The 27,357-nt window shown below is 39.7% G+C and overlaps 1 pseudogene; it reads left to right on the top strand.

Annotated features, from left to right (window-relative positions):
* The first annotated feature begins 5,379 nt into the window (after positions 1–5,379).
* Positions 5,380–5,559, top strand: LOC130267823 (U2 spliceosomal RNA; annotated as a pseudogene).
* The last annotated feature ends 21,798 nt before the right edge of the window (positions 5,560–27,357 follow it).

Below are 27,357 nucleotides of genomic sequence, written 5' to 3'. Positions count from 1 at the left end.
CCTGACAAGGCCTCAGGGTAGTACAGGACCATGTCCTGGGACATCACATATATATATATATATATATATATATATATATATATATATATATATATATTAACTAAATTAATTATTAATTATATATTTTTTTAAATGTTATATATAATATTAAATAATTAATTTATTTAATGAGTTATGGTGGGAAACAGTAACTAAATAATAACAATTCCTATACAGTTTTATGAGGAGAAAGAGATGAACGTCCTGTCAGGGAAGAAGCCGCGGGGTGTGTGAGGAGAAGATGCGAGCACAGGAGAATGACAAGTAAGAAAAAACGCAAGACTTTAGACTAAGTCTCTGAGACCACGACAGTGACAATGTAAGATACAGGCAAGGTCGTTAGAGGAGATACGCCGGCAGGAGACAAGAGAAAAATTGACAGCAGTGTGTGAGGAGATCAGAAAAGAAAATAGGAAGGTATGAAGTATATTGATAAACTATATATTGCAGGGAAAAGCGGAATGAGTGGGGACTCTGGTGTGAGAAAGGGAGACTGCTTGATAAAGGCTGCACTGGCAGCTGAAACGTTGCATCTGTATTTATAATGGATTAAAGCTACCATCATTTTTTCACCTATTTTGTGTGCTGCAGCCGCTTTTTGCCATATATATATATATATATATATATATATATATATATATATGAATATTGGCGCATGTGATGAATTTTATTCTTTCATGTCAAACAAAAGCAAAGTTTCAGCTTCTTCAGCTCCTTTCGAGCAATTTCCTGAACAAGAGCAAAGACATTGTAGTTCCCCCTGACATCATTTTGGTTTCATTTGACATCATGAGTTTGTACACTTTAATAAATCATGAATGCGGCATGGGCCCAATACGAAACACCTTATCTAAGTCCACAATCTCCAAAATTTTATGTTATAACTACTTTTTTTGATTCTTACACATAATTATTTTTTGTTTGAAGATCAATTTTATTTACAGTTCATTAGGACCACCATGGGGACGAATTTGGCGCCCATTTATGCCAATCTTTACGTTACAGCTATGGAGGAAGATGTCGTCTATGGATCCCACCACTTCAGACATTGTCTGGGGTGGTGGAGATTCATTGACGATGTCTTCCTCATAGTAACATAGTTCGTAAGGTTGAAAAAAGACTGGAGTCCATCTAGTTCAACCTATATCTCTAATGAGTCCCTACTGAGTTGATCCAGGGGAAGGCAAAAAACCCTCATACTAGAGGTAAAAATTCCTTCCCGACTCCAAATATGGCAGTCAGAATAAATCTCTGGATCAACATGCTGTCCCTAAATATCTAGTATACATAATGTTATTATTCTCCAAAAAATCATACAGACCCCTTTTAAATTCTTATACAGAGTTCACCATGACCACCTCCTCCGGGACCGGGAGAGAATTCCACAATCCCACTGCTCTTACAGTAAAGAACCCCCCGTCTGTGGTGGTGTGGAAACCTTCTTTCCTCTAAACGTAGAGGATGCCCCCTTGTTATTGATACAGTCCTGAGAATAAATAGATCATGGGAGAGATCTCTGTACTGCCCCCTGATATATTTATACATAGTTATTAGGTCTACCCTAAGCCTTCTTTTTTCTAAACTAAATAACCCAAATTCTGATAATCTTTCTGGGTTCTGTAGTCCTCCCATTCCCCACATTACTCTGGTTGCCCTTCTTTGAACCCTATCCAGCTCCACTATATCTTTCTTGTACACTGGTGCCCAGTACTGTACACAGTATTCTATGTGTGGTCTGACTAGTGATTTATACAGCGGTAGAATTATTTCCTTGTCATTGGCATCTATGCCCCTATTGATGCACCCCATGATTTTATTTGTCTTGGCAGCAGCTGCCCGACACTGGTCACTACAGCTAAGTTTACTATTAACTAAGACCCCTAAGTCCTTTTCCACGTCAGTCGTTCCAAGTGTGCTCCCATTTAATATATAACCCCGTCCCAGATTTTTCCTCCCCATGTGCATTACCTTACATTTATCAGTGTTGAACCTTATCTGCCACTTCTCAGCCCAAACGCCCAAACTATCCAGATCCATTTGTAACAGTGCACTGTCCTCTATTGTGTTTACCGCTTTACAGAGTTTAGTATCATCTGCAAAGATTGCTATTGTACTATTCAACCCCTCTAAAAGGTCATTAATAAATATATTAAATAGAACAGGACCCAAGACTGACCCCTGTGGTACCCCACTAGAAACAGTCACCCAATCAGAATAAGTACCATTAATAACCAACCTCTGTTTCCTATCGCTGAGCCAGTTACTAACCCACTTACACACATTCTTCCCCAGCCCCATTCTTCTCATTTTATGTACCAATCTTTTATGTGGCACCGTATCAAATGCTTTGGAAAAATCCAGATATACGACATCCAGCGATTGCCCCTGGTCCAGTCTGGAGCTCACCTCCTCATAAAAGCATACCTGTATTCTGAACCCACTGATAAGAACACACTCCTTCCTTATACTAGTTGCCATTCATGCAGAATGATAGAATCACTCCCTTATTCTCAAATGTTGAAAGCGAGAAGAATAATAGATGATACAAGCGCACTGGAGACAACACTTGACAAAATGACTGAGGATTTCCTAGAGAGGGGATATCCCTAATTAATAGTTGACAAACACAAATTTGACACAAATGAGTAGAGAAGAAACATTAACAACTAGACCTAGACAGAGAAGCAATAGGATTCCTTTCACATCTGTATATTCCACCTGCAGTGGACAGATCTCCAAAATTATCAAGAAACATTGGTATATTCTGAGAGACAGCTTTAGGAACATTCCAGAGTTTTCTTTGAACCCTTTAATGTCATATAAAAGGTCAAAAAACGAAAAGACAGATTGGTGCGGACGTGCGTTCGACCAAGGGTTGGGCTAAGGCAGACGATGATAGGGAGTACCAAGTTGGGCTCATTTCCTTGTTTGTCATGAGGTAACTGTCCACTAATGATTAAAGGTTCTGCCTTTGTACACCCCTAGACCCCGCGGATGTACCCCATCAAACATTTTCTTACTTGCGATTCCTCCTGGGTTATATACGTTATAGAATGCCTTTGCAAATTATTGTATGTGGGACAGACAACATGGAGTGTGAAAGTGCATATTAATAACCATCGTCACAGTATTAGACAATCAAGACATGATCTACCTGTTTGAAAGCACTTCTGTGAAAAAGGTCACACTGAAAAGGATGTGCATTTCATGATAAAAGACCATGTACCTGTTCCCCACAGAGGAGGGGACAGACTAGCTCTTTTAAGGAGAAGGGAGTTATGGTGGATACACCAATTGAATTGTCTATATCTTCATGGTCTAAACGTAGAGTTTAATGCTAATTAATTTAATGCTATTTAGAGGCTTCACCCCCAACCACTCTAAAATACTGTACTGACCTCAGAATAGATATGGTGATATATTGTAACAATATGATATTAATTATATTTTTTAAATGTATCTACAGATTTCAGCACAAGAGACTACAATGACGATATGTGAAGGGAGATGCTACTCGCTCTGTATTAAGTTTTCCTTTTTGTATGCACTGTTAACATATTTTTTGAATGAGCAATTCCAGAAGGCATTGATATTGACGGCTGCATGATGTGGTGTAATAAATTTGGATTGGTTTACAACAGCTACTCATCAATATGTATATTTTTACACATTTACATGAGCACTTATTTTTATTTCTCAAAAAAAAAAAATTTTCCCTTCCCCCTATTTTTTCATTATTATTTTTTCATTGTTTTTATTTTATTTCATTATAATTATTTTTTTATTTTCATTTATTATATATATTTTTCATTGGTTTATAATTGTTTACACTCTCGTGAGTTGTTTACATTTTATTATATAGGTCTGTGGTACTTGTGACCCACAAATTAATTTTTTTACCCTGTGGCCCATTTTTAATATACAATTATCGCAGGTGGGACAATGGGGCGCCGCTAAATAAGCAGACACACTCCTGAATAGGATGTAGAGGGTTTGACTAGGTGGCATGGGACTGTGAGGTCTCTGGTACCTGAGTCCCCCAGTGACCATGAGCCTCCGATCCTCCTAGGAGAATGGTAGCTCTGGGTTCAACATACCAGGGAGTTACCTTGAGGCGACAGTTTAATAGGTGTGCAAGACATATAGTACAAATGTCACACATCGGAAACTTTATTGGGGCCACAATAATAAAAAGAAAGGGGTTAACCTTTAATTTTCTAGCTTTGGGTCACAGTTTCCGGATCTGATTATTTTATTTATTTTATTTTTTATTTCATCTTTATTATTTTATTATTTCTTTATTTTTATTTTATTTGTAAAAAAAAAAAATTCTGTATAGAAAAAAATATTTTCCATATTTTTTTTATTTTTTTCGCTTTTTCCCCCCTTTTTTTTATTTTTCTCCTTTTTTCTTTCATTCATCATTTTTTTACTTTTTTAATCTTTTATATATTCTCATTCACATTACTTAGTGGAAAGGAATCATTTTTTCTCTTTTTTTCTCTTTCTCTTTTTACACGTTCACACATTATTTTCACACCTTACACATTCCACTTATTTCCTGTTCTCTTAACACACTTTTCTCACAAACCAGTCACACTTACATGGATACAATCACCAGCACATATCACTGCAATAAATTTTTTAATTGATGTCTTCACCAGTACATCTACATATATAATTAAGTTTATTGACCCATTTTCATTCATTTCAATTACCCTGTTACAAATGGTTTCATGTAGAATGTGCCTGGAGATTACGAGCAAGTTCTTTTTACATTGATCAATGCAGTAGCCAATCCTGTTGTTTGTTTACATCCGTTGCCGGATGACCGAACCCACGTGGTTAGCGTGACTGCGTGTCACATAGACATCACAAGATTTGTTGCATGTCAGGTGACACGCAACAATATGCAAAGCAGCTCATTAAACAACCTTTTCAGGTAGTGTTCCCTGGTATCAGCTTAGCTCCTGTTAAGGAATTTAAAAAGCTGAACAGGATATATGCCAAACCAGACTACTCCCCAAAAGGGAAGTTTCGATCCATCTGCAGACAGCTGTTTCAGGGTTTTTGCCCCTCGTCAGTACAGAGCAGGAGCTAAGCTGATACCAGGGAACACTACCTGAAAAGGTTGTGTAATGAGCTGCTTTGCATATTCCCCTACCCAGAATGCCTGCGGAGTGCTAAATGGCCTAACCTGAATCTCCGTTATACCTGAAGAGGGGTCCTCTCCCTGAGGAAAGTACTGACCCCTTTTAAAGCCTCAGGCCTCTCACCACAGCCAAGCCAGATCACCCTGCTCTGTACTGACGAGGGGCAAAAACCCCGAAACAGCTGTCTGCAGATTCTCGGCCTTTTGGCTAAGATCAAGTGTAGTATCTGTTCTTATCAGTTTACATGCTGGTGGGGATGGGTGCTGCATGGAGGATGCAGGTGTACCAGGGCTTTCCGGGGCTGGTTCTGAGGAATCAGCTCGACGGCTGCCCCGATGTGACCTGTTCCCTCCGGGTCTCACCATAAGGCTGAGAGGGTCTAGAGCCGAGGTACTTTTGTGCCTCGGGGAGTGGTGACCCCGAGGTGCCGAAACTCACTGGGAGGATAGACTCACTGAGTTGAAGCATGGGCACCATAATCTCTTCACCTTGTGGCACTCACCTCTTTATTCCTGGCCTTCTGGCTAGGATCAGATAAATTTTTATAGATCCGGCCGGATGTCCGGGCAGTATATCTGCACACATTCACTTATTTATTTCTTTTTTGTCTCACTGTGTCACTTTTTGTGTGTTGTGTGTTCACAGGATTTGTCAGGATGCGGTAGCCCTTCTGGGTGTCCCTCCTGGCGGTCTAGGGGAGGTGTGTGTGGCCATTAGGTTCCGCACCTCCCTGCAAACACCCCGGGTACTCCTGCTTTGGCAGGGTACCTACCGTAATCGGCTCTGCGGGCAGATACCTTGGCTAACGCCAAGGGGGATGCCGGGAGCATATGTGGTCCCCTAGTAGCTTTGGCGAAAAGGGACATCGAACCTGGAACCTCGCAGGTACCTTTTGGTCCGGAGGCGAAGGGTAAGGTTTGTTGGGGGGCCTCTCTCCTATCGGAGAAGGGCTTGCGATAGACCGCATCCTTTGTGCACGTTTTTTTTAGTGTAACACGTTTGCACTTTTTCTTGCACTTTGGGTGAATCGAAAGCACGTTCCTCGGCTATTAAAAAAAAAAAAAAAAAAAAAGCTGTCTGCAGATGGGTCAAAACTTCCCTTTTGGAGAGTAGTCTGGTTTGGCATATATCCCGTTCAGCTTTTTATATTCCTTAACAGGAGCTAAGCTGATACCAGGGAACACTACCTGAAAAGGTTGTGTAATGAGCTGCTTTGCATATTCCCATATATATATATATATATATATATATATATATATATATATATATGTGTGTGTGTGTGTGTGTGTGTGTGTCCACAGAAACGGTCCAGCAGCACATTAGAGGTATAAACAACTGTGTCTTTGATTCAGCCCATGAGCAAACAATGTGACATTTCGATGGCCTCATGCCATCTTTCTCAATGATCACAATACATATTATTTATTGGGTGAGTAATAAAGCAATCAATCAAGGCTCATTATACAAAATATAAATATAGCAAAGTGTTAATAAATCATGAAAACAAAATACATAAATGAATAAAATCATAAATAACAAAATGCATCAAATTATATATTGCAAAAACATAAGCCATGCGTGTTACAGTGCAACAATTATAATTACCCATAAAGTGCAGCTGGGTGCAGATTAAAAACAATTAAAAACACTGGTGAGGGGTTTAAGATAGCTTTCTGAGCCAGCATGTTGTATGCGGCGATCAGCGCTATCTCCGGCGGCGTGTCACGTGATTGACATATCACGTGTACCACACGTCTCCATGGAGATGCAGTGATGTGATCTAAGTTAGTATAGCAGCTATTGCGCGAACTAGTGTGCGCGATCGCTGCAATGTAGTAATGTTTTATCAATAGATATAGCAAGTACATGTAGTGAAATACAAGCAAATTAATGGGTAATAGGATATGTGTTGTATGTTGTGGGTGTAAAAAAGTTTACTGTGATGTGCGGTGTGCGGTCCGAGAAAAATTTGCAGAACTTAATCTGAACAAATGCCTAGTGCCTGTCATAGAGGTGAATATAGGGAGATGTGTAGGACTTATTGTACAAAATGGATGAAAATACTATATTAACTAAGTATATAGTGTATATAGATGTAGTGGAAGGTCAGTGCAGAAAAAGGGAGGGAGTGTGATTAAATCTAAATAAAATGAAAGAAAAAATATGTAAAAAATAAAAAATAAAGATATAAAAAATGTAAACAATAGGAAAATAAAAATAGAAGAATAGAGATGAAAAGTGTAAAGGGTGTGAGAAGTGTAAAAAATGTGGAAAAAAAATAATAAAGTGTAAGTGAAATAATAATGTGAAGGATTACATTACAGAATCTCTAGATATCATATTATATTATTATTTATTTAATATATACATATATACATAATTGTAGAACTCACAAGGAGAATTAATGTGTCACTAATAAAGAACGCTGGCTTGGTTTTCAGATCTTTGTCCCATATCACCATAAGCTTCAGAATCTGTAACGAAACAAAAATATTGTAAATAGAGGTTACATAATAGAATTGAGACATATTTAGATAATAGTAAGAAAATTGATCACTTCACACTTATAATACATACTGTAGAGGAGGCGATAACTTAAAACTATAGATATTTCCCTTAAATTTTCAACAAGCTGTGGCTCATATTTAGGCTCTATAAATAGGAGATACTGTAAAATCAACATTTAAGCCCTGTGGCCGTAGTGTGTTAAGTTCAAAAATCCAAAACAATTCTCGCTTTTTTAACAGACTAATCCTGTTACCTCCACGTTTTGAGGTCGGAACATGGTCCAACATCTCAATAAAATGTTTAGACACAGGTAGATCCATACATTTTTTTTTCCGTATGGAGTACCTGTGCTGGTTAAGGCGGGTCCTGAATTCCAATGTTATCTCTCCCACGTACAGTTTCTTACATGGACAGAATAAAACTTAAACGACAAAAGTAGAGGTACATGTCATGAAGAATTTGATGTTATATTCTTTCTGTGTTTGAGGGTGGCCTAATATGGGACCCTTTATCATGTGAGGGCAGCTAATGCAAGTCCTGCATGGAAAGGAACCTTTCTTATCAACCATTAGATATTTGGGTCTACCTTTTTCACCTGTAGCCACGTCTGTCTTCCACAATTTATTTTGTAAACTAGGTGGTCTGCAGTACGACATAACTGGTGGATACCAAAATTATGGGATCTCTGGGAAGCTGTCTCTCAGTATCCCCCAGTGTTTTCGCACCACTCTAGTTAATGCCCCAGCCCTCTCATTGTGTGTGGAAATGAAAGCAATGCAAGATGGTTTTTCTTTTTTACCATTGTGGTGAATCAATGTTTTGCGGTCCATCGACAAGACCCTGTCTTTATTTGACTTAAGTAACTTTGGGGGGTAGCCTCTCCATGAAAAGTTTTTGGTCATGGTGTCAAGAGCTGACTCGATCCTGCCCTCCAGTCCTACAATGCGACGAGCTCGCACCATTTGACTGGTTGGGAAGGACCTCACCATGGAGCGTGGATGGTGGCTACCATACCGTGATATTGAGTTACTATCGGTAGGCTTGACATGTAGATCCGTGACCAGCCGGCCATCTTGAATGATGACCAGCGTATCAAGGAAGTGCTCCGATTGTGTTGAAGATGTAAGAGTAAATGATATATGGATATTGATATTATTTAAAAAGGTGAGAAAATCAAGAAGTTGTGTGTGAGTGCTAGTCCAAATGAGGAAGATGTCATCTATGTAGCGCCACCACCCCAGCACAAGGCTGAAGTGATGGCATGAATAGATTGACATCTCCTCCAGGGCCGCCATGAACACTTTGGCGTACGTGGGCACCACATTCGTGCCCATGGCGGTCCCTGACAACTGTAAATGAAATTGATCATTAAAAAGAAAATAATTATTTTTAAGAACAATTTTGAGAAGTGACATAATGAATGCACATTTTTCTGGTGTGTGATCTGCGATGATGGCCTGTTGTACCACCTCCATCCCTGCCTCATGTGGGATAGAGGCATACAATGAGGTCACATCCAATGTGGCGATGATGGGGTCTGGTGGAATGTCAATTGGTTTGATTTTGTTTAAAAAATCAGTAGTGTCCCTGATGAATGATTTAGAATTAAAAGCATATGGTCTCAAGACTTAATCTAAGAAGATTGAGATGTGACTGGTGATTGATTCCCTCCCAGAGACAATGGTTCTTCCGGGAGGGTCCACCAAGCATTTGTGAATTTTTGGTAAAATATAAAGAAAAGGTGTAGTTGGATGTGTGACAGTAAGAAAATCAAACAGGGCCTTGTCGATGATCCCTTCTTGTAGAGCAGGTTCTAAACACAAATTATTTTTTCTGACAATACTATTTTTTGGGTCCAAGCTCAACTCCAAGTAAATGGTTTTATCCCCCAGTTGGTGGTTGACCCCCAACTATATATTTTGAGCAGTCAATGATCACAACTGCCCCGCCCTCGTTGGTGGGTTTAATGATTAGGTTGTGATCATGGACCAGCTCGTTGATAGCCAGGTGTTGGGCTTTCGGCAAATTAAATTGGTGTCCTGGTGTATTAGAAGCACGTATTTTAGCTAAGTCCTGTTTAACTAGCTTGCAGTATGTTTCAATGGTGCTAGAATTAACCTGGGGATTAAAGTTACTTGTAGTATGCAATTCAAAATCAGAGGCTACAAAAAGGGAAGATGAAATGGTAGATGTAGAAGTCCCAATATCGTCATTGGTTTTGCCTGCAAACCATACTTTTAATTTTAACTTCCTGAAAAATTGTATACAGTCTAGTTCGAGCTGGAACCAATTAGGCGAGTAGGTGGGGCAGAAGCTCAGACCTTTTGCCAATAATTGTGTGTGCCAGTTAAATTTACAGAAGAGATATTTACCACTTCCTTCTGTATTGTGCCTTGGTCTGTGGTGCTCTTGGATTCCTCTGTCCTCTGGTTCTTGCCACTCCTTCTGTGCCGCCAATCTCCTTTCCTGGTGGGGCATCGTTGGGGTGCCTGCTTGGGTCTAAAAAATGGTCATCGGTCACAACATTGGAAAAAGCAGATACATTAGATGCATTGGTAGATTTAGCAACCATATCATGTTTATTGTCCCATTTCTTAATTGGGGATTTACTCTGTATGTAGGATTGTTGCCCCCACATGTAAACTCGGTTATTGGTATAATCAATAGTATCCCGAAACCACTTGTGTCTCTTGGTACCCTCTAGATCATTTTTCAATTTTTGAAAAGTGGAATGTTTGATGTTTAATTTCTCTAGTTCCTCTTCGTTCAACAGGGTTTTTAGCGTTGCCTCAGCCGAGGAAATTATACCCTTGGTGGTTTCAATGTCTCTCTCGAGAAAGTCCATTTTGAGCAAAATCAGATCTAGAGAGTATCTATTGGACAATAATTCATATCGGGCACCGAACTCTGGGTCCCCATGTATGCATTGTTGTTCGGTTGGATGCGCATGCCATGGGGGATATGGTGAGCCTTATATATTATTCAGCAAGAGTAGATAGATGCAAGTTTAGAGAGACTAAGCGTTTAGTATCATTTTCAAGCTGTCCATGTACATCAAGGATAGATGGTACATGCAGGAAAGATACATCACCATCTGCTGGGCCCAGTATACGGTCGATGTCCTCCTCAGAGTACGTATACACATGGGTGGAGGTATGTCTGGAAGGAATTTCCATGGTGCTGGGATGGGCAGCCAGTCAGGCGGGTGCAGGCTCCGAAGCAGACAGTGCAAGGTAGCAGAACCACGGAAGGAGCAGCACAACCTCAGTTCCAAGGTGCAAAGAGTGCAGGTGGGTGCAAGCAAACCAGAGACTAGTCCCAGTCGCAGGTATCCACAGAAACGGTCGAGCAGTACACCAGAGGTATAAATTGTGTCTTTTATTCAGCCCATATGCAAACAATGCACCATTTCGATGGCCTCACGCCATCTTTCTCAAGCATGGTCAAGTGATCACAATACATATTATTTATAGGGTGAGTAATAAAGCAATCAATCAAGGCTCATTATACAAAATATAAATATAGCAAGGTGTACATAAATAATGAAATCAAGATACATAAATGAATAAAATTATAAATAACAAAATGCATCAAATTACATATTGCAAAAACATAAGCCGTGCGTGTTACAGTGCAACAATTATAATTACCCATAAAGTGCAGCTGGGTGCAGATTAAAAACAATTAAAAACACTGGTGAGGGATTTAAGATAGCTTACCGAGCCAGCGTGTTGTATGTGGCGATCAACGCCATCTCCAGCAGCGTGTCACGTGATTGACGTATCACGTCTCCATGGAGATGCAGTCATGTGATCTAAGTTAGTGTAGCAGCTATTGCGCGAACTAGTGTGCACGCTCGCTGCAATGTAGTAATGTTTTATCAATAGATATAGCAAATACATGTAGTGAAATACATGAAAATTGATGGGAAATAGGATATGTGTTTTATGTTGTGGGTGTAAAAAAAAAGTTTACTGTGATGTGCGATGCGGTGCGGTCTGAGAAAAATTTATGGAACCTAATCTGAACAAGTGCCTAGTGCCTGTCATAGAGGTGAATATAGGGAGATTTTGTAGGACTTACTGTACAAAATGGATGAAAATACTATATTAACTAAGTATATAGTGCATATATGGATGTAGTGAAAGGTCAGTGCAGAAAAAGGGAGTGGAGTGTGATTAAATGTAAATAAAATGAAATAAAAAATATTGAAAAAATAAAAAATAAAGATATAGAAAATATAAACAATACAAAAATAAAAATAGAATAGAAATTGATAATGAGATAATCGAGGTAGAATAGAGATGAAAAGTGTAAAGGGTGTGAGATGTGTAAATAAACATGAAAAATAATAATAAAGTGTAAGTGAAATAATAATGTGAAGGATTACATTACAGAATCTCTAGATATCAATTATATTATTATTTATTTAATGAGTATAATACATTTATACATCATTGTAGAACTCACAAGGAGTATTAACCCCTTAAGGACCCGGCCATTTTACACCTTAGGACCCGGCCATTTTTTGAACATCTGACCACTGTCACTTTGAACATTAATAACTCTGGAATGCTTTTAGTTATCATTCTGATTCCGAGACTGTTTTTTCGTGACATATTCTACTTTAACATAATGGTAAAATTTTGTGGTAACTTGCAAATTTAGCATTTTTCTAACTTTGAAGCTCTCTGCTTGTAAGGAAAATGGATATTCCCCCCCCAAAAAAAATTATTCACATATACAATATGTCTACTTTATGTTTGCATCATAAAATTGACATGTTATTACTTTTGGAAGACACCAGAGGGCTTCAAAGTTCAGCAGTAATTTTTCACAAAATTTTCAAACTCACTATTTTTCAGGGACCAGTTCAGGTTTGAAGTGGAATTGAAGGGTCTTCATATTAGAAATACCCCACATTATAAAAACTGCACCCCCAAAGTATTCAAAATGACATTCAGTCAGCATTTTAACCCTTTAGGTGTTACACTGGAATAGCAGCAAAGTGAAGGAGAAAATTCACAATCTTCATTTTTAACACTTGCATGTTCTTGTAGACCCAATTTTTGAATGTTTACAAGAGGTAAAAGGAGAAAATCTATACTTATATTTGTAGCCCAATTTCTCTCGAGTAAGCACATACCTCATTTGTCTATGTAAATTGTTCGGCGGGCGCAGTAGAGGGCTCAGAAGCGAAGGAGCGACAAGGGGATTTTTTTGAGAGTACGTTTTTCTGAAATGGTTTTTGGGGGGCATGTTGCATTTAGGAAGCCCCAATGGTGCCAGAACAGCAAAAAAAAAAAAAAAAACACATGGCATACCATTTTGGAAACTAGACCCCTTAAGGAACGTAACAAGGAATTAAGTGAGCCTTAATACCCCACAGGTGTTTCATGACTTTTGCATTTGAAAAAAAAATAGCTTCCACTAAAATGTGTGTTTCCCCTCAAATTTCAGATTTTTGCAAGGGTTAATAGCAGAAAAGACCCCCAAAATGTGTAACGCCATCTCTTCTGAGTAAGGTGGTACCCCATAAGTTGACCTGAAGTGCACTACGGGCGAACTACAATGCTCAGAAGAGAAGGAGTAATATTTGGCTTTTTGAGAGCAAATTTTGCTCAGGGGGCATGTCGCATTTAGGAAGCCCCTATGGTGCCAGGACAGCAAAAAAAAAAAACACATGGCATACCATTTTGGAAACTAGACCCCTTGAGGAACGTAACAAGGAATTAAGTGAGCCTTAATACCCCACAGGGGTTTCACGACTTTTGCATATGTAAAAAATAATTTTTTTTCACTACAATGTGTGTTTCCCCCCCCCAAATTTCACATTTTTGCAAGGGTTAATAGCAGAAAAGACCCCCCCCCCCAAAATTTGTAACCCCATCTCTTCTGAGTATGGAGGTACCCCATAAGTGGACCTGTAGTGCACTGCAGGAGCGCCACAATGCTCAGAAGAGAAGGAGTCACATTGCAAACTTTGCTGAAATGGTGGGGGACATGTCGCATTTAGGAAGCCCCTATGGTGCCAGGACAGCAAAAAAAAAAAACACATGGCCTACCATTTTGGAAACTAGACCCCTTGAGGAATGTAACAAGTGGTAAAGTAAGCCTTAATACCCCACAGGGGTTTCACGACTTTTGCATATGTAAAAAAAATAATAAAATGTCCACTAAAATGTGGGCTTTCCCCAAAATTTTACATTTTTACAAGGGTTAATAGCAGAAAAGACCCCCCAAAATTTGTAAATACATTTTTTTGGGAGTAAGGACATACCTTAATTTTTGATGATTTTCGCCCCCTGGGTGGACACCAGGTCTTGGAGTGGGAGGTCAGTCAGGGGCCTTGAGATTATTATAGCAGCCAGGATGTGGGACCCCCCCTCAAGGAGCGTTAATGGGGGGGAGCACTGAGCCATAAAATAGTGTTGAGAGGCATAGGCCATATTCGAATTCGCGAATATTCGCGAATATATGGACGAATATTCGTCATATATTCGCAAATATTCGCATATTCGTAATATTCCCGTTTTATTTTCGCATATGTGCAAATTTGCGTATGCGGAAATTAACATATGCGAAAATTAACATATGCGAAAATTAGTATAAACAATAATTCGCATATGCGGAAATTAGAATATGCTAATTTTCGCATATGCGAAAATTCGCACACCAGTCTCACACAGTAGTATTAGAGCCTTCTTTACACCACACAAGCTGGAAGCAGAGAGGGGTGATCACTGTGATGTGTACTGTGAAAAAAATAAAATAAAAAAAAAGAATATTCGTAATTACGAATATATAGCGCTATATTCGCGAATATTCGAGAATTCGCGAATATGCGATATTCGCGAATAAAATTCGTATTGCGAATATTCGCAAGCAACACTACCATAAAATAGGGAAACACTATGGGGGACAATGGGCCGTAACTGGGGTAGACAGGTGGGGTACAGAGGCCCGTAATATGGGGTACAGTGGGCCAGAAAACTATAAATCATAAAATAATAAAACAGGATATGTTCCCAGAATGATGACCCAGAGCATAGTCAAAAGTAAAAAAAAAAATGCCCGCTCCCAAACCCTATACTCTGAATCATCATTCTGGGAATGTGATGAGTGTGGCCGTCCCTAATCTGTTGCCTCAAATGCGCACCCACTCAGGTGGAGAGAGAGTGCTGTGCATTTTAGGCAACATAAAAAGTCCCGATGATAGTGACTCAGTGACCTATGACCCATTTCTGAAAAAACACCCCCAGAGGTCTTATCAGGTTTTTTTTTCAGATTTTTTGGGCAATTTAGTGATTTACGGGGTTAACAATTTTGAATGTACTCTGGACTTGGTACATTGGTCAAATTATGGAAAATTTAAATGAAAAGGGAAAATTTAGTACTCCATGGAAGTGTGATACTCCCTGAAGCAGCCTATGCAGAGGCCCGGTTTATCTGGGCAAGTGTCGCATTGATGCGTGGTGTCCTTCCGTCTCCCCTTCCTGCGACAAACTACATTTTTTCTGGGATCGTCCCATCTTTCCAGTGGGGGGATTACACCTGGAAAGTGCTTGCCAGGGACGATCCTGGCGCCTATAACTCCAGACCCTTGGGAAGTCCAGCCTGATCTTTCCTGGTCAGCAAAGATCAGGAACCTTAGGACTTGTTCTTGGTACTGGAGGAATGTCCCTGTGTTGCCAGCGTACTGGGATCGTACAAAAGCGTTGTACATGGCAACCTGTACCAAGTAGACCGCAACTTTTTTGTACCATGCCCGTGTTTTCCGCATGGCATTATATGGCTTGAGGACTTGATCTGAGAGATTAACTCCCCCCCATATACCCATTGTAGTCCAGAATACAATCGGGTTTGAGGACCGCTCCCACGGTACCTCGCACAGAAACAGGGGTGCTGCCGTTCCCATGAATAGTGGTGAGTATAAGGACATCCCTCTTATCCTTATGCCTGACCAACAACAGGTTATCATGGGGAAGGGCACGGGACTCACCCTTGAGGATAGGAGTCTTAACAAATTTAGAGGGAGGTCTCTTTGGTTCTTCCGCACTGTCCCACAAGCGGACATGGATCTGGCGGAAAGGGATTTGAATACGTGGAAACCCTTATGCATACGTGGAAACCCTTATGCAGCAATGGGTGCATAAGGTCCCAAACGAGTTTCCCGCTAACACCCAGAGTGGGGGGACATTCTGGGGGTTCAATACGGGAATCTCGTCCCTCATATACTCTAAACTTGCAAGTGTACCCGGAGGTACTCTCGCAAAGTTTGTAGAGTTTCACGCCATACCGCGCCCGCTTCGAGGGAATATACTGGCGGAAGCTGAGTCTCCCCTTAAAACTGATGAGAGACTCATCTACCTAGAGGTCCCTGAGCGGTATGTAGGCCTCCAAAAACTTGGCCCCAAAGTGATCGATGACCGACCTCACTTTGTAAAGCCAGTCATAGGCCGGTTCACCTCGGGGCAGACGTGACGCATTATCTGCATAATGCAGGCATTTCTGAATCAACTCGTACCGCTTCCGTGTCATCGCCATACTGTAAAGCTGGGTCTGATAGAGGACGTCCCCGGTCCAGTAATGACGGACACTTGGTTTTTTGACCAGGCCCATATGCAGCGAGAGGCCCCAAAATGTCCTCATTTCCGCTGCATCAATGGCATACCATTCATTGGACCTGGCCAAAAACTAATCTGGGTGGTGGGCAATGAACTGCTGGGCGTTCAAGTTCATTTGCTCCACCATTAGATTGACCAGGCTGTCACTGAAAGAAAACTTTAAAAAGTTAAGATCAGTGAAGCCAGCATGGTCAATCCGGATTCCTGAGTCGCCAACATACTCAGGAATCCGTGTCTGAGAAAAAAAAAAAAAGCTGCGGCCCCCCCAAAAAAATAGTGGTGGCACACGCAGCACCCTGAACCCCTAATAGGGCCCGGGGTCACACGGATAAGGTGACGGCGGACCCTTGGGGACCTATTAGGGGGTCAGGGGGGGGTTACTTTTTATTTTTTACTTTTTCTTTCACTTTTGATTTACTGTTTTACCATACCTTTCCCTGCAACAAGCTGACCCTGATCTAGGGGCTCTTCTTTCTGAGGGGGCTCCGGCACTCCGAGGGGGGGATCCCGGTCCTCTTCACACAGCTCTGCTCGCTGACTGAACTCAGCGAGCGCGCAGAGCTGCGTGAGGGGATCGTTAACCCCTCCTCTGCTGCACTGCTATTGGCCGACGATCGCCGGCCAATAGCAGCGTTGCTGGGGCGGTGACCGTATTTTCACCGCTCCCCAGCAACTGGAGGTGATTGGCGGTGTATCGTACACAGCTGATCACCTTTGTTTTCCGGGTCATCGGGTCACAAGTGACCCGAATACCCGGAATCGCCGCAGATCGCGGACGTGAATTCATCCGCGATCTGCGCTGATCGCCGACATGCGGGGGTCCCGGGACCCCCCTCGGCATTTGCACGGCATGCCTACTGAACGATATCAGTAGGCATTCCATACCGATCTACGCCCAACGAGCGGCGGAGACTGGAAAACGCCAGGGCTTATGGATTCGCCCTGGATCCTTAAGGCCCAGGGTGTGAGGGCGTATCCAAAACAACAACTCAACTTCAGCAGCTGATAATTATTGAAAGGATTAAGATTTTTTAATAGAAGTAATTTACAAATCTGTTTAACTTTCTGGAGCCAGTTGATATAAAAAAAGTTTTTTCCTGGAATACCCCTTTAATGTGTCACTATTAAAGAACGCTGGCTCGGTTTTCAGATCTTTGCCTCAAAACACTGTAAGCTTCAGAATCTCCACGTTTTGAGTTATATATATATATATATATATATATATATATATATATATATACTAAGGGTATATTATAAGTTAACAAAATGAATTGGTCAATAAGATTGAACAATAATGGTACTTATCTTTATCCTGAGCAATGAAGAAAGAGGAAGACTCATTAGGAGTAGCATCTTGTATAGACTGGGTCAAACCCTGATTGGACATTCCTCGCAGCTCATTAACATATGTTGCTGGGCAGACTTCTGGACATTTTTTTTTACACCTCTGGTATTATATGTTATTGTTTATTGCTATTTGGAGCATTAAAGAAAGATTAATGCAAATGATAGGAGCCTCACGTCTGTCATAAAATCACAAATTCTATGGTTTGGTATTTTTTTATATTTACAACGTTAACGAAGCAGGAAAAATGATGTTATATTTTAATAGTCCAGATAATTACGCACACGGTGATACCAAAAATGTTTATTTTTATTATTTTTGCATTTTTTTATTTTTTTTACTTGGAAAAGGGGGGCAATTTTTACTTTTAATATTGGAAGGGGTTAATGTATGTGGGTTAAATGTTTATCACATTTTTTTGTTTTATACTTTGTTGGTCCACTTAGGGGACTTTAAGGAGAAATCATTAAATTCCTCATACAGATCAATGTAGTGCCATAGAACTACATTGATCTGTGTGCTCTGCGCTCGATTGATAGACCCTTCTGAAGAGAAAATGTATCAATCCCAGAGCCACAGATTGGACCGCAGGAGAGGTAAGCCCTCTGGCTACCTCTGCTACCTCTGCAGATCAACAACCCTGCAATCGCACTGCGGAAGGGTCCTTGAGGCGATCCACCCCACACTAGGGTCCCTTTTAACCCCTTAATGACCAAGGACGTATATTTACGTCCTTGGCCGTCTCCTGCGATATAACGCGGGGTCACGCGGTGACCCCGCGTCATATCGGGTCGGTCCCGGCATGTATCTGATGCCGGGACCCAGGGCTAATAGCGCGCGGCAGCGATCGCGGTGCCGCACGCTATTAACCCTTTAGACCGAAAGTGAAAGCTGCCCGGCTGCTCAGCAGGGCTGATTGGGACTACTGCAGTGAAAATGCGGTGTCCCGATCAGCTGGGACACGAGCGGAGGTCCTCTTACCTGCCTCCAGTGTGTCCCCTCGGCGATTGATTGCTCCAAGCCTGAGATTCAGGCTTGAGCAATCGACCGCTGATAACGCTGATCATAGCAAACCTATGGCTTTGCAGTGAACAGTGCTGGCAATCAGTGTGTGCAGTGTTATAGGTCCCTATGGGAGCTATAACACTGCAAAAAAAGTGTAAAAAAAAAGTTAATAAATGTGATTTAACCCTTTCCTTAATAAAAGTTCAAATCACCCCCTTTTCCCATAAAAAAAACACCATGTAAATAAAAATAAATATAAACATATGCGGTATCGCTGCATGCGTAAATGTCCAAACTATAAAAATATATCATTAATTAAACCGCACGGTCAATGGTGTATGCGCAAAAAATTCCAAAGTCCAAAATAACTTATTGTTGGTAGTTTTTTATATCATGAAAAAATGAATAAAAAGCGATCAAAAAGTCCGATCAATACAAAAATGGTACTTCTAAAAACTTCAGATCACTGCGCAAAAAATGAGCCCTCATACCGCCCCATATGCGGAAAAATAAAAAAGTTATAGGGGTCAGAATATGACAATTTTAAACGTATACATTTTTCTGCATGTAGTTATGATTTTTTACAGAAGTACAACAAAATCAAACCTATATAAGTAGGGTATCATTTTAATCGTATGGACCTACAGAATAAATAATTTTTACCGAAAAATGTACTGCGTAGAAATGGAAGCCCCCAAAAGTTACAAAATGGCGTTTTTTCTTCAATTTCATCGCACAATGATTTTTCTTCCGTTTCGCCGTAGATTTTTGGGTAAAACGACTGATGTCACTGCAAAGTAGAATTGGTGGCGCAAAAAATAAGCCATCATATGGAATTTTAGGTGGAAAATTGAAAGGGTTATGATTTTTAAAAGGTGAGGAGGAAAAAACGAAAGTGCAAAAACGGAAAAACCCGTGGTCCTTAAGGGGTTAATGTTCCGCTGTCAGCCAAATACTGGCTATTAGCGACGGCCTTCAGCTACAAGAATCAGCTGAGGGCTTCCCATTATGGCAGGGGCTTGAGTCAGGATCCCGCATAATACATCCTTAACAGCACAATGACATGTATACACATCATTTGTCATTAAGGGGTTAAAGCAAATAAACGGATTTGGTCATTGATGGAAAATACATAGCTTTATTATCAACCACAAATAAAGTGAAGGGCATGTCTGGCATCATAAAAAGTACATATAGTTTTAGTACAGGACACATTTTGTTTAGCAAATGGTCTGTATTAATTTATGTACAGTATTTACCAGTGACTTTTGATGGTGCATAATATGTCACATGTAACACAGAATTGTGGTTTACTTTCTGCTTAATATAGTTCTACTGTAGTGAGTAATCAGCATACACAACCTATGGTACAGCTAGAAACAAAATGTACCAATACTTTCCCTTTCAGAAAAAAAATTACTATGTGATAAAAAGGTATATTTTAGTATACTGCTTGTTTATGCCTTTATTGCCTTGTATGATAATTTAAATTTAACAACTTTCAAAAAGCATTGTCATAAAGAGCTCTTTTGACCCTAAACAGTTTATCTGACTTGAAAGTCTTGTTTTAAGGGAGCCATTGACGGCACTTTTTTCCTTTAAATAGTACCTCTCACCAAACAAAACTTTTAATATATTGTTCCTTATGTAATTATAAGACACTTCGCTTTGTACTTGCTGTTAAAATTCTCACCCTGTATATGTTGTTAATGTGATTGAAAAAATGGCCATTAGGTGGCTCTGTTCTGTTCCCTGCACAAGTTAAACAGTTAGTTTGGTCTCCTCCCAATCTGGCAGAAGACCAAACTCGGGAAGTGGGTGTGGGGCATGGCGAGGCACAGCTCTTGCAGGCTTCAGTGATGCTGCACCTGCTTGGGAACGCCCGGTTTTTGTCCAGGTGACGGGATGGTCTATAATGGGCTAACCATATGGCCTCTAAAGAATGGTTATTGACTTCATCCTACCAACTGAAGTAGTGTGTAAAAGTGGAGAGACTAAAGCTGGTTACACATCTTAGAGAGAAAATGAAGGGTATTTATTTATTAGAACTTGGTCCATGTTTGGTAGCTAAAGCCAGTCACAGATAATTTAATTTTAAATGATAAACGTGTAAAGTGTACACATCTTTCCAGGTAGATTTTCCAAATATGTGTGCATGATATATGAGAACTGAAAGCCTTGCTAAACACCCCAGTCTAATGACAGTCTGGAGGCTGTATTTATCCGTGATACATAGGAACTAACAGACTGTTTGAAGATCCCATGTCTCAAACAACTCGGACCGTAAGAAAAGGGGTAAAAATGTTGGCATAGTAACATGTAACCTACTCTTGACAAGTTTAAATCTTTTTTGTCAACACATTAATGTATAATTATGTAAATACTTGCATGATTTGTAAGCTTAAAAAAGCACTTGTCCACAAGTTCATCCAAGATTGGGAAGAATATTAAGATGATAGGAATGGATATGAATATCTTTAGGACTTTCTTCCCTTTATCGATTTTCATGTAAGGTTAGAAACACAAGCCCGATCCCTGTAAAGGTAAACGGACAGCAGGATTTCCACCGCTGAATATGCAGGTAGATAGTATGGGTGACCCTGTTTATTACTGGGTGAAAATCGGTGTAGCCATTCAGGACATATTCATCTTGGGGGCGTGGTTATCAGCAGAACAGTGTGAATTTATCCCTGAAGTGGGTAGGAGAATATACAATATTAGCAACAAGATGAATATCTACTGAATAGCAACATAAATTTTCTCCTAGTGACAAGCATTAGAAACAGGGTCACCTGCACTATCTACCAGTATGTTCAGGTTAGTGCAGTGGAGCCTGCTGTCAGTTTTTAAAGGGGTACTCCGGTGAAAACCTTTTTTCTTTTAAATCAACTGGTGGCAGAAAGTTAAACATATTTGTTAAATTATTTTCTTTTTGGAATGCTCTCTGATGACATCACGAGCACAGTTCTCTCTGCTGACGTTATTATAATAATAATAACACTTTATTTATTGTTGTCCTTAGTGGGATTTGAACCCAAGTCCCCAGCACTGCAAGGCAGCAGTGCTAACCACTGAGCCACCATGCTGCCCTTAGCATACATCTGCTATGCATGGTTGCTAAAATGGACAGAGATGTCAGCAGAGAGCACTGTGCTCTTGATGTCATCAGTGTTCCAAAAAGAAAGGAATTTCCTCTGTAGCATTCAGCAGCTAATAAGTACTGGAAGGATTAAGATTTTTTTAATAGAAGTAATTTACAAATATGTTTAACTTTCTGCCACCAGTTGATTTAAAAGAAAAAAGGTTTTCACCGGAGTACCCCTTTAAAAAAAACTAATTGATCCTGATCCTGTGTGGCACTTAGAGTGGTTCAACATTTAAAATAAGATTTCTATAGGAGGAACTTAACATTTTATTTATGATTTTTAATTTTTAGCAGAAAAAGTAGCCCATTTTTGTGCAATAAGTGGTTGGGGCTTCACAGAGAAGGAGTATAGCCAACAAAGACTGGCACATTTATTTTTGTGCAACAATAAATTACTTATATTTAACCCCTTAAGGACACAGCACATTTTGGCTTTAACGCGTGTCAGATCACCCAAAAAAAAAAAAAATGTATATGTTGCTCAGTATCTCATCTTTACATGTGTCTGTGACCTATATTTCTCTCAGGATTAGCTTTATTTCTGAATCATCTTAATGTTGTTGACTAGAAGCAAGGGGGCGGGGCTCTTTCTTCACCTCAGGTGATTACCACTCCCCCTCCTCCCCCTCCCTCACTCTCCTCAGTCACTGGTCCTGGGAGTAAGCATTTGTAACCCTTTCCTTTCTGGTTTTATGCTGCACACACACACTGTGTGCTTACAGCTTTTGCAAAACTACAGCTCCCAGCATGCCCACACATCTTTTGAATTGTAGTTTTGAAACAGATAAAAGCATATGATTGTAGTCCCCCTGTATTAGATACACACATTAACTTCATTTATTCATCCACATGCACATTACCTAGAAAACACAAATTTACACACATACATATATATCCACACACACATATATACATGCAGGGACACTTTCTTTTTAAACAAAAAATCCTGCATTCAGTCCCCATCTTCAGTCACCAGCTTCTTTCATCATCTGCTCACAGGCAGCAGTGTACTCCCACCCCTCCCCTCTTCTCCTTACACAGGAGACTGTGAAGGAAACACAGAGAGTGAGGGAGCCGATCACAGCAGCTTAAGATCTGCAGACCTGTCAATCATGAAGTGGGTCCATGACGTAGGTGATGATGAGTGGACATAGCAAGGCTGGTATATATTCCACGAGGCAGGGAAGCAGTTTATTGACTGGCATTTTCAGTATGAAATACTGAATTTTTTTAAATGAAAGCAATTGCAAAACCTATTGGTATTGCATGCTTTAAAATATATCAAAAGTTTTTTTTATCTGACAGTGTCCATTTAAAGGAATACTCCCCACAATCTCCAGGTCAGCATCTGCAGCATTCAGAACATGGTACAGAACCATATCGCCTCCTCCCATAGACTTGAATGGAGGGGTCTTGGTGGCCTAAATCGCTCCGTGACCCGAATGACAGTTTGCTCCGTGACCTGAATGACAGGGGTGCTGGCCTGGAGATCGTGGGGTCCCCAGCAGTGGGACCCCAACAATATAACATTTTATCCCTTATCCTTTGGATAGGGGATATGAAGTGTGCGGCAGGGTACCCCTTTAAGAACACAAACAATTTTGTTTTTGCATTTTCATTTTTTCCTCCTCGCATTCTTAAATCCATAACTCTTTTATATTTTCTTCCACAGACCTAAAGGAGGGCTTATTTTTGAACAACTAATTGTCCTTTGTAATGACATCAATCATTTTACTATAAAATGTATGGCGCAAAAAAATAATTATATTATTTGTGTGGGGAAATTGAAAAGAAAACCGCAATTTAGCAAATTTTGGAAGGTTTCGTTTTCATGCTGTACACTTTACAAAATTACATGTTCTCTCAATTCTGTGGGTTAATACGATTAAAATGATACCCATGTTATATACTTTTCTAACTTTTCTATTATTGTGTGGCTTTAAAAAAATCTCAAACTCTTTAAACAAAAAGTAGTGTGCTTAAAATCACTTTTCTGTATACAGGACTATATAAGGGCTACATTTTTTGCCATGATCTATACTTTTTATTGGTACTACTTTTGCATATATGTAACTTTTTAATCGCTTTTTATAAATTTTTTGGGAATGTGATGTCACAAAAACACAGCAATTTTGGATTTTTTTTTAACGTTTATGCCGTTCACCTTAGGGGATAATTATCATTATATTTTGGACATTTCCATATGCGGCAATACCAAATATATTTATTTAATTTTTTTATGTGTAGGACGTAAATGTACGTCTTGGTGCTTTAAGTACCAGTGCATTAGGGCATACATTAATGTTCTATGACGTTAAGGAGTTAAAAATCTTAATCCTACCAGTACTTATCAGCTACCATATGTTCCAGAGGAAGTTGTGTAGTTCTTTACAGTCTGACCACAGGAACTATTAAGAGCAGGAGATGTTTGCTATGAAAATGTTCTTCTTCATTGGACAGTTCCTGACATGGACAAGGGTGGCAGCAGAGAGCACTGTGGTCAGACTGGAAAGAACTACACAACTTCCTCTGTAGTATAAAGCAGCTGATAAGTACTGGAAGGCTCACAATTTTTTTTTAAAAAGAAGTAAATTACAAATCTGTTTAACTTTCTGGCACCAGTTAATTTGAAACTATTTTTTTTCCCTCTGGAGCACCCCTTTAAGATTGGCATATCAAATATTGATCTTGATATATTGCCTCCTTTATGTTTACATGTTAAATTTTAGAAGAGTGAAAATATCTAAACACATATTTAAAATTAAACTTTATGCAAAGGTTAAATTGTTAAAGTCAAATATATACATAAATACTCAGTGTAGATCTTAAAATATCCTGCTGTCTCCTTTCTTCAACTGGTTGTTAAAGCTTGCTCTCTGTTCTTTCTTAGCAGATGCCATAGACCACCTGGGAGTTTGCACATAAGAAAAAAATCCCTGAGCATTCCCACACTGAGTTTTGTCTTTTGCAGTTTGCTTGGCTGCTTGTCATAGTCTCAGAAAAGATTAGAAAAATAGAACAAGCTTCAGTTCAGGCCTGACCAAAAATGGGTACAGGAAATGTTATAATTTTTGCGAGGTAGATAATTTCATCCTTTGGAGTAAGTATGAACCTTTATATCTAATTAAAAACTGCCCCCCCCCCTATGAATTTTCCATTAAAGTGGTTGTCCAGGATTAGAAAAATATAGTTTTTTTTTTCTCTTATAACAGCGCCACTTATGCCCTCAGTTTATGTGTCCGCTCCATTTCTATAACGCGGGGCCACGGCTGGGACCCGTGGCTAATAGCGCACCACACTGTGATCAATGCTGCGCGCTATTGACCCTTTAGAAGCGGAATTCAAAGTTGATCGCTGCATCTAAAGTGAAAGTAAACTACTCCCAGCTAGCTCAGTGAGCTGTTCAGGACCGCCATGGGGAAATCGCGGCATCCTGAACAGCTGGAGGACAAATGACTGTCCGATCGCCAAATGACTGCTCCGTGCTTGAGATCAAGGCATGAGCAGTCAAGCGGCAGAATCATTGATCAATGTCATCCTATGGAATAACAATGATCAATGTAAAAGATAAGTGTGTGCAGTGTCATAGCCTTCTATGGGGGCGATAACACTGCAAAAAAAAAAAATCACCCTCCTTTTCTCATAAAAAACAAACAAAAACAAAAAAAACTGCGTAAATAAAAATAAACATATGTGGTATCGCTGCGTGCAGAAATGTCCGAATTATAAAAATGTATCATTAATTAAACCGCACGGTTAATGGCATACTCGCGAAAAAATTCCAAAGTCCAAAATAGCGTGTTTTTGGTCACTTTTTATATCATGAAAAATTTATAAAAAGCGATCAAAAAGTCAGATCAAAACAAAAATGGTACCACTAAAAACTGTAGATAACGGTGCACTATATGAGCCCAGATATCGCCCCGCATGCAGAAACTTAAAAAAGTTATAGAGGTCAGTAAATGCCAATTTCAAATGTATAAATTTTCCTGCATGTAGTTATGATTTTTTCCAGAAGTACAACAAAATCAAACCTATATAAGTAGGGTATCATTTTAATCCCATGGACCTACAGAATAAAGAGAAAGTGTAATTTTTACAGAAAAATTTACTGCGTAAAAACAGAAGCCCCCAAAATTTACAAAATGGTCTTTTTTCTTCAATTCTGTCGCACAATAAAATGTTTTTTTCGTTTCACGGTAGATTTTTATGTATGATGACTGGTGTCATTACAAAGTAGACTTGGTGGCGCAAAAAATAAGCCATCATATGGATTTTTAGGTGCAAAATTTAAAGAATTACGATTTTTTAAAGGTAAGGAGGAAAAAACGAAAGTGCAAAAACAGAAAACCCCTGGGTCCTTAAGGGGGTTAAAGAAACAGCTGGATTTTTTAAATGTTTTTGTTTATGTAATGCAGCATAGACTATTATTAGAGAATAATGTAGAGGTGTATGCCTTGTACCTACCTATTTTAGCTAATGTGGCAGGAATGAATTTGGCTTTGTACTGATTTGCAATTCTACCTCTGAAGTTTATTTCTAATGGTGCCTACATTTCCCAGAAATCCTCTGGCAGAGGGTGTGGAGTTGATTGTACCTTGCACCTGGTCATAATAACATAAGGGGAGATTTATCAAAACCTATGCAGAGGAAGAGTGGTGCAGTTGCCCATAGCAACCAATCAGATTGCTTCTTTCATTTTTAAAGAGGCCTGGGAAAAAATGAAAGAATCAATCTGATTGGTTGCTATGGGCAACTGCACCACACTTTCTCTAGACAGGTTTTGATAAATCTCCCCCATAGTTTCTAAGGTAGAAAATAAGACAAGTGTCTCTTAAGTTCAACCTAAAATCCTGATGTCTAGATCCTTAGGAAGGCAAAAAAAAAAAAACATGAGACTATTGCCAATTGCCCCATGAGGCAATTATTTCCAGACTCCAATATGACAATCAGGACAGGTCCTTGGATCAACTTTCTATCCCCATACATCTAGAATCCACGGGGGAAATGTATCATTGTCTTTAGAGCGGTTTTTGTGTGTATATTTGTCTCAAAGTTGGTGCTGTATATGTTGTTTTTATGGCCTTACATTTATAACCTTACATGTATCCACAATAAATGTCTTTTTCCATGTCTGTGCCCAAGCCTCAAGCATCCCAAATCCCTCTGTAATATTATGTTATCCTCTTGTGTGGTGATCACCGTACCCAGTTTAGTGTCATCGGCAAATATTGAAATTCTACGCTACAATTAATAAACATATTGAAAAGAAATGGACCCAGTACAGACCCATGTGGTACCCCACATGTAACTGTCACCTAACCATAGTAAGTTACATTAATCCCCACCCTCTGTCCTATCACTGAATCAGTTGCTAACAATTTACATGTATCCTCCCCTAGTCCCACCATCCCCATTTTAAGCACTAATCTCTTGTGTGGCACAGTAGCAATTGAACTGTTGGTGCTGTAGTTTACCCATGTTAGACTTAGAAGTGGGTGGGTGACAGTTCTCACTACATGTAGACTTAATACA

This window comes from Hyla sarda, chromosome 4 (genome assembly GCF_029499605.1).
Source record: "Hyla sarda isolate aHylSar1 chromosome 4, aHylSar1.hap1, whole genome shotgun sequence".
Classification (NCBI taxonomy): Eukaryota; Metazoa; Chordata; class Amphibia; order Anura; family Hylidae; genus Hyla; species Hyla sarda.
The sequence above is the reverse complement of the archived record's forward strand: the minus strand, read 5'-3'. Positions and strand labels throughout refer to the sequence as shown.